The 8,785-nt window shown below is 34.3% G+C and overlaps 1 long non-coding RNA gene across 3 annotated transcripts; it reads right to left on the bottom strand.

Annotated features, from left to right (window-relative positions):
- Positions 1 to 3,770: 3,770 nt before the first annotated feature.
- LOC145120407 (uncharacterized) lies at positions 3,771 to 7,924 on the bottom strand. Of its 3 annotated transcripts, none has more exons than XR_013714178.1 (7): positions 7,557 to 7,924; positions 7,208 to 7,376; positions 5,877 to 6,100; positions 5,490 to 5,590; positions 5,327 to 5,397; positions 5,134 to 5,211; positions 3,771 to 4,533 (listed from the first exon to the last, which is right to left on the bottom strand). It is a non-coding gene; the product is annotated as an uncharacterized LOC145120407 (long non-coding RNA). The 3 variants fall into 3 exon arrangements; XR_013714177.1 differs by lacking the exon at positions 3,771 to 4,533 and adding an exon at positions 4,823 to 4,960 and having other exon boundaries at positions 7,196 to 7,376; XR_013714176.1 differs by lacking the exon at positions 3,771 to 4,533 and adding an exon at positions 4,823 to 4,960.
- Between the last annotated feature and the right edge of the window lie 861 nt (positions 7,925 to 8,785).

The raw sequence follows: 8,785 nt of genomic DNA, 5'->3' as shown, positions 1-8,785 counted from the left end.
AGGTGGTGTGAGGGTGTTTCGGCCGAGAAGAAGAAGGGAGAAGAGAGAGAGAGAGAGAGAGAGAGTGAAGTGATGTTGCATGGAAATCCACCATGCAATAAGGATGTGTCTAATGCTCATTAAACCTCTTAATTTCATTTTTTTATACTCATTGGGCCCAGAATGGGCTCAATGAATGAAGATGAAATGGATTTGGGCTCAAATCATTGGCTTTGTTCGAATTTCATGGGCCCAATATTATTTTTTGGTCCATTGGTCCCATTAGATGGTTCACGACCCATTTGAATGAAAGAAAGGGAGTTTATGGCCCATTAAGGCCCATTCGGGTTAGAATGAATCATTCTAGGCCCATATGGTCCAAAATGTTATAAATTTATGAATTGGGTCCATTTAGAATCCAGATAGTGTTTATAAGCCCAATATAGTCGAATTGGATGCTTATTTGTCCATTAGGCCCAATAAGAAAATCCTAGTCCATAAAGAACTTGAACCGAGATTTTTAGGGTTTCCAACTCCCAATTGACTTTATGAAATGTTTTGCATAGAGTTTTGAACTACAATTGTGGATTTTGACTAAGTTTGTTTTCATAGAATGAAAGTTAGAGTTACAAATATTATCACAGATGACATTTACATGATCACATAATTTCCTAGCTAAAATGCCAGTTGTGACAATCTCAGGTTATGAATTGAGTATCAGATTGGTTTTTGGTTGATATCTCGAGTTTGGCATCGCGAGTGTTTATGTGCAGGATTCTTCTTTCAGTGGGATAAGTATTGGGATATCTATATGCCAAGGGAATCAATTGAAGGGTTCAGGGTAAGGATTGCATTCAGTTTTGATGATAGATTAAGCCACTATGATTGTGTCTTGGATTGGTTCTATCTATGAAGGGCATTAAGATAAGTCAAGGCGGTATTATTGATTTGGAACTCGTGTGTGGGGTCTCTTGTTATTCGGAGAATATGATAGGTTACTTTCAGTTTGGGTTAAATAATCTCAAAGTAAAAGATTTGACCATGTTGTGCAACTCTCGTCTGAGTCTAACCATTACAGGGATGAGTCCTCTACTCGAAGGATTATCTAAGCCTTCTATCAAGTAAAAGTGTTCTACAACAATATTTGGTTGGGATCTTGTTTTCTAGTGGGAACCTCAAGTTATCAAAAGTTGAGTAGTCAGTTGGGAGATAAGTGGAATGGATTTAGAAATGGTTCGGTATGGGTGGTCTGTCAGGGAGTCAAACCAACTCGAGACTTCATATTTCAGGTTGAATAGATGTAGCCAATTCGCGAAGGATTATTTTCATGTAGAGAAAGGATTTGTTTATCTTCGGGTTGAAGAGCCCTGCTAGGGTTGGTTCCGGTAGCCTTGGTAAGGTTGTGGTGTGCTTGGGGTTGTGGCCGTGTTGCACAAGTTGTTTGGCGTGCCGGGGATGGGAAGGAAAAATTTCGAGGACGAAATCTAATTTAAGTGGGGGAGAGTTGTAACGCCCTGTTTTGAATCGTTTCTAATTTGGGGTGGTGATCAAGGATTGGGTATTAGCAGACTTAGGACCCTTGAAGAATTGAGATTTGGACTCATTTTGGGGTGGATGATGTATTAATATATTATATGGATGATATGTTAATTAAGAAATCATATTATTTAATTTGTATTGATCAAGAATAAAATTGGAATTAATTTAGTGATCAAAAGAGACTGATTAAATTAACAGGGACTGATTAGGTAAATAAGTAATACTTATTGTTTGGGCTAATGATCCATGTTGATTAGGGATGGACTAAATCTATGTGAGTGTCCATGAAGATTTAGTCCAAAGGGCCTATCATATGGGTTATTGGATTGATTAAGACCTAATCATATGAATTAGGATTTCCAAGATGAAACCCTAGGGATTCCACACTATAAATACTAATCCTTGCACTCCCAAAATCGGGACTTCTGTTCCAAGAAATAACCCTAGTTGTTTGGCGCCTCCAAACCTCTCTCTCATATTCCTCCATTTTTCTTTTGGTGTTTGTGACTTTTTAGAGGTATCACATTTGAGGTAATAAGCTTTTGAAAGGCCAAAAACTACAAGCTACAACTAAGAGGTATTCATCAAACTAGATTTTATGTTGTAAATCTCCAATTATATGCTAGTTAGGGTTTATGCTTTGGATGAAATCAAATTGCATGTATAACTTGAGAAAACTTAGATCCAAATCATTAGGGTTGTATGTGCACCATAGGATTGTTATAGTGCTCAAAACTCATCAGTGGTATCAGAGCCTAGGGTGTTTTCTGTTATTGATGCAATTGTATTGTTTTCAAAGATGAAAAAGTTTCATTTTTTGCCTCTGAATGCTGGACTCGACGAGTCCCATGAGGGAACTCGACGAGTTGGATTATCTGGTGACGAACTCGACGAGTCCATGTCCTGACTTGACGAGTTGGACCATCTGTTGGCAGATTTTTCGAGTTCTTGACCAGATTTGGATTAGGATCATTACCACAAACTGTTTTGACTGATAAAATTCGATTTTCTCTGATAAGGTAATGATTATCCTCATCCAATTTAATGATGATTGTCTAATTTTAAGATAATTACTTGATTTTGTGAAAAATTAATTATTTGTATGATTTGATTTGAATCATCTTGCTATATGAAATTAGATTATGTCAATTTTGTGATATAGATAAATCATATGTATAATTTAATTGTTTTCAAATTGATCCAAAATGTTTTGAAAAGTTTCAAAATTTGCCCTTAAGTTTTGGAATTTAAAATTTTATTAAAAGTTTTAATTGTGAAATACTAAATTCTAAAACCCTAGTATTTTAAATGTTTAAAATACATTCTTTTGGTTTCATAATTTAAATTTAGAATTAAAAGGTTTTAGTTATGGCTTCGTTGATAATTAATTAAAAGATTAATTAAAAGAGTATTAATAAATCCATAATAGAATGGTTTAAAGTTTCAATTGAATTAAAAGTCTAATTTATTTAAAAGATTAAACCTCCTAGTATTTTAAAGGTTTAAAATACACCCTTATACTATATAAAATTAAAAGTCTGATATATTATATATGTATAAGTTAAAATTCAGTCTTACCGTTAGTAGGCCTCATTCACGAAGCTAGTCTATAAGAGGTGTTTAAGGAAACAGCCTGCAAAATAACCGCCATTGGGTATACACTCTTACTCATCGCACTTTTGACTAGTGGATGGTCGTTAGCCGAACGGGTAGGATAAGACATTCTCATTAATAAGTATAATGAAAATACAAGTAACTAAACCTTTTATAAATTCTCAATCTTAGTTACTTAAGAAAAAAAATATGAATTTGATGCTAACTCATTAAATTGCACATTACACCTTATTGGTCGTTAGTGGAGCGTTTGTGGTTAACCGGCACACTAATATTGGACTAATGAAGGATGACAATGGGTAGGTTGTAGGTTATCATAGATCAATGGAGTGTGTGTGGCTAACCGGCACATTGATTAGGTGATAAATTACTTCGGGAGTATCAAACTAATCTGCATGGTTATTCACACCTTGTTTGTTTGTGATCATCGGTATCCCAGTCACAAACTTGAATGACATAATCGATATTACTGAAAAGTTCAATGAATCTCAAAAGATCTAGGAGTTTCATTTAAAAACCAATTTGTTTAAGATTTTTTTTTCATGGTGGCATTGGTAAATCGTCATTTACCTACCGACAAATAATTTACAATTGGATTACGGCATCCCACTTTCAAATTGTGAATTATTGTGTTGGGTCCTACCCTTAATATTTCATTTGGGTGTTTTATTAAGGTCTGAATCAACTAACTTGAATTTCTCCCCTTTTTAGAGATGTCTAGTTTTGACAACTATGGTATTCCTCAATCCTTTGGAAAAGGCTTTCCATTCGAAGATGATATTCCACATGAAGATCGAGGTGAAACATCAATCCCTTCTTCGTGCATTGGTGGAACTTCTTTTCCTCCACCTCATCTAATTATTCTCCCAGACCCACGTGTTCGTCGACTTGAAAAGTTCAAGGTCACTCAAGCCCTATTGGCAAGCAAACACCAAGATGGAAGGTCTGTGTGTGCACACGTCTTGGAGATGAAGTCACACATTGATAGACTATGGATGTTGGGTATCGTTTTCCCGAGGAAGTTGGTCGTTGACTTGGTTCTTCAGTCACTCCCCGAGTCATATAGTCAGTTTGCTATAGACTACTATATGACAGAACACGACGTGACCGTTATTGATCTGACATATTTTCTAATTGCTGCTGAATCAACAATGCTTTGATGCACTGGTGAAGTAAATTTGACTGAAAGATCAATCTCCCAAACTTCCATGGACATTGTCATTGGCAACATTGGAAGTCCAAAAAAATTCTCTCTTCCCAATGGAAAGGGATCGACCAAGGTCAAACCGTTTGACCAAAAGAGAAACACTGAGTCTGAGATTATCCCATGTACCATTCCGAAAGAGTATTTGTTTCTATTGTCAAGAGAAGAGGCATTGGATGCGAAGCTGTCGTATCTACCTGAAAGATCGCAAGGATGGTAAAGTCAAAATGTATGACTCTACTTCAATCACAGCCTTCAGGCATCCACAATGACACCGTCTTTTCAGATTTCAAGCATATACAACGTTTGGAGCCTTAACACAGATGCTATTTCACATACATTAATGAACACACAAATCAATTTAAACTAAAAAAAAGTATATCATTTTAGTAAAATCCATACAACTTCATGTTAATCTCAACTTTTGCAAGATGTAAGCAAAGTCAAAATTGCAATTAATGAAAAATAAAAGTAATTAATAACCGTATAACATAGTTTCTTTTATTGCTGAAAAGGACTTGGCAATAGGATTGCATACTTTTCTGCAAATAGACATAAAAACTTCTTCTCTTAACATTGCACTAACTGGACTAATAATTATGAGTCTCAACTGTTACTCTGCCCCTTGAAAATGTCAAAATATACCATAATTAGTTACTAATGGTATATTTGCAGAAAAACAAAACAGACTTTATGTATACGACACTTCTATCCAGACAAACGTAATTACCTATACAGGACTTGATTCATATAAAATCATAAGTTCAATAAAAATTAAAAGGCGTGAAACTACTTACTGGTGTCACGATATCTGTAATGAAATGAAGGAAGACCATCCCTTGACCCCATCACTTTACAACTGCATTCCAGATGTCCTGAAAACAAAATAGGCATAAGTGAGAAGTACACTAATTAAGTTAAGCCTATGTAGTCATGAGTAATTAAAAAATGTAATAATTAGAATTAATATGAAATTAGGACACTTTTAACCATATCCATGTTGTTTCACGGGCTTCCAAGCTTATGCATGTTGTTACATAAATTGTGTCTTATTCTCGGATCTGGGTGAAGGTAAAAATTTTAAAAAGAATCACGGAATGATTCAAATGAGTTGATAATAATATTAACGGTTTAAATAAATAATGTGGTATACCTCATTGGAAAACATGAGATTTAGAACCTCTATGACAATATCTGATTCTGGAGAAGAAGCCTCTACTCAAGATCGTTTTCTCTTGAACTGCATCGGCTTCTCTATATAGTTTCAACAGAAAATCAAAGTCACTTCTTTCAAGAGTAATTAAAGTTCTCATAATAGAAATGTAAGCAGCCTGAAGAAATTAAAAACTTGAACAAATTTGTACTTATAAAAAGAATAATGAGAGTTATCTCATATCTGTCAGTTTATGCTTATCTTTCTAATATCAACAGGAAACACTAATGTGCCTTATCATTTATGTATGTCTGAAATCGTTTCTTTAATTCTTCTTGAGTTTAACCTGAACCAAATCTAAAAGCATAAAGGATAATATATATTTACATTTTGCCATTCGATACACGGACAAATAAGCATAGGCTCTCATTCTAGAACAATGATAAGTTCAAAGTCAATAAGTGACAGATTGTTGTCTTCCTTCACACTAAAAGTAGTTGCATCAGTAATTTCAACACGACCCCTTTTTGTCCACTGGAAGTCTCATTGGCCCTTTGTACATGTCCACCTTTACATTCCTCAAAATCTCAGTCCCTCCTCCTTCATCACATCTACCACCAAAATAAATTTAAAAATCACAATTTTGTTTTGTTCAGTTCTGGATAAAAACCAAATCCGATAAATGGAAAACCAAAACCTCGATCCCTAACTCTACAGAATTCACTCAAAGGTTACAGAATCAGCAACCCTGATCCCATTTTTATATGGTACAACACAATTCGATTATGTCACCATTGAGTGGATTCTGTAGAACATGGCCATTGTGTAGAAGACTCTTGAGCTACAAAGCAGAGATGACATCAGAAAATCAAATCCAATACCGATTTACTTGGTTAAACTTTGCTATATCCAGTTCACGTGTGACCGGGTCGTAGATGTCCTGCTTTTGTTTGAAAAATATGTAACTAAAGATCTGGAGGTAGCCTATGATAGGGTAAATGTCAAAAAAAATAAAATCTCCAATGTTCTTTTAAACTACTTTTCTCTTTTCTTGATGGCGACCTGTGAAAGATAACAAAAATACTAGGGATGCAATAAAAATTCAGCATCTTGTATATTGAAATACCCCAATCAAAAAGAACAAAGGTATACTTTCGTTTTTTATGAAGCTTGACTGATGTTTATTGAAACCTTTGTGATAACCAATATTCAAGCTTTAAAAGCATTTATCTCCTTTTGATGACTTTGGGCATTATTCTTCTTATGCTTCCTCTCTCAATCATGAAGTAGATTTTCTTATAATATTACTACATTTCCCACAACAATCAAAGCACCAAGGATGATGACCTGGTAGTAATGCAATTTGTACTTAAAAAAATTAACTTTTAAAGTGTAAAGGCAGTAGATCAGGTTGGGTAAAGACGTAAAGTCATGTATCTAAGGCAATAAACCCTCCAACAATGATTTTAGTTAACTTCAATATGTCAACCACATGACCATTTTGCCCTTGTCTTCTTGATTTTATTCAGATTTTTCCAAGAAACTCCTGAAAACCAATGTTAAGACATCGATAGTTTTGTTTTTGTTTTTAGGGTTCTTTTTTATTTATTTTTAAAGATTAAATTTCGAGGTTTTGGTTTTCCATTTATAAAGATGAAGAAAATAAAGTAGATAAAGGTAAACTGGTCACTTTCATAAATCAACACCTGGATTATTACCGTAGATCGTTTTGATGCTTTCTTCCCCAAATTTTGCAAATCCATAAGTCAGTTAAATCCGATTGCTTCTCTCAACTTCTTTCTCCGATTATTTAATCAACGAACTGATACGTATCAGATAGCGATAGCAAAGTAAGCAAGTCTTTAATACCTTCCCATTAACATCAAACTGAAAACAACACGACAATCAGTATGGATTTGAATTATACTACATCTATTATAGTAACCGAAAATACGTTATGATAGGTGGTCGATAGTCTTTGGGTATTCAAAAAAATAAATAGAAAACAGATTCAAACCCGTTAATCTTAATATGGAATTGAAGCAAAGAAGCAATATAACTACAAACCTGCAACACCCGATGATCGGTGACAACTGCTTGATTACTTGGTTTCTCGAGAGGCAAGAACATTTTACAGAAGCTATGAATTAGGAGATGGGTCGGTGTGTACGATTGCTGATGTCGACGATGCTGCTTCTTCGCTCGTATCTGATATGAACGCACCTAATGTTTGACAGAGTTTCAGGGAAAGATGGTATATAGGGGAGGGGATAATCGATCAGTGTTTAAATTACCGATGTACAACTTTGAATTGAATAGAAGAAACGAAGCTTAAGAAGGAGAATGGTAAGCTGATGAAATCCGTCTAGGTTTCGATTAAGAAAACGACCGGGAAGTAAACATCTGAGAGCAAGAGCAGAGAGCAGACTAAAGTAATTGCGATAGTGGAAGGATGATGAAGTACCAAATTATATATTATATATATATATATATATATATATATATATATATATATATATATTAAAGCTAAGGGAGCTTAGGAACAGTAAAGTTCCAGCTCTTCACACTATTGCCACATAATTTTCTTCATTTGTCAACTATTGCCACAAAATTTTCTTTTTTTGTCCCATCCTAAGCAAAGTTCCAGCTCTTCACACTATTGCCACACAATTTTCTTCATTTGTCCCAAATATTTATTAAGTTTTCTTTATACTATTGCCACAAAATTTTCTTTTTTTTCCCAAATATTTAGTGAATTTGACATTTTTGGTTTCTAAAATCAAAACTTTACATTTTTACGTTTTTATTAAGTTTTCGTGCCTTTACAATTTTGACACAAATCTTTAGTGTCTTTGACACTTTTAGTCCTTACAGTCAAAACTTTTATATTTTGGTATTTTTGCCACAAATCTTTAATGAGTTTGACAATTTTCGTCCTTAAAGTCAAAACTTTTACAGTTTCACATAAAAAACACAAAAAATATTCTTTAAAATTTTCCCACCATATTTTCCAAAACTTTGGCAACTTTCATACTATAGCCACAACATTTTTGGGTTTTCTCCATCAGTGTTCTTTTTTTTTTTACACTTTCGACATCTAATTTTAGGGATTGTTGACTTTCTCCCCTATTTATGGCGATTTACACTTTCAACACATCTTTTAAAGTTTGCCGATTTTTAACTTCTATGACATAGTCCAAAAGTGGCGGAGCCGCGTGCCCTTTTCTAGTGATGATGAAGTCTGTGTATATGCCTAATGTAACTGAGTGAAAAAAACGGTGGAAGGAGAAGGGTAG

Source organism: Lactuca virosa, chromosome 6, assembly GCF_052849685.1.
Source record: "Lactuca virosa cultivar CGN04683 chromosome 6, Lactuca_virosa_CGN04683_v6, whole genome shotgun sequence".
Lineage (NCBI taxonomy): Eukaryota > Viridiplantae > Streptophyta > Magnoliopsida > Asterales > Asteraceae > Lactuca > Lactuca virosa.
Note: the sequence above shows the minus strand (reverse complement) of the source record. Positions and strands in the feature narration are given on the sequence as shown.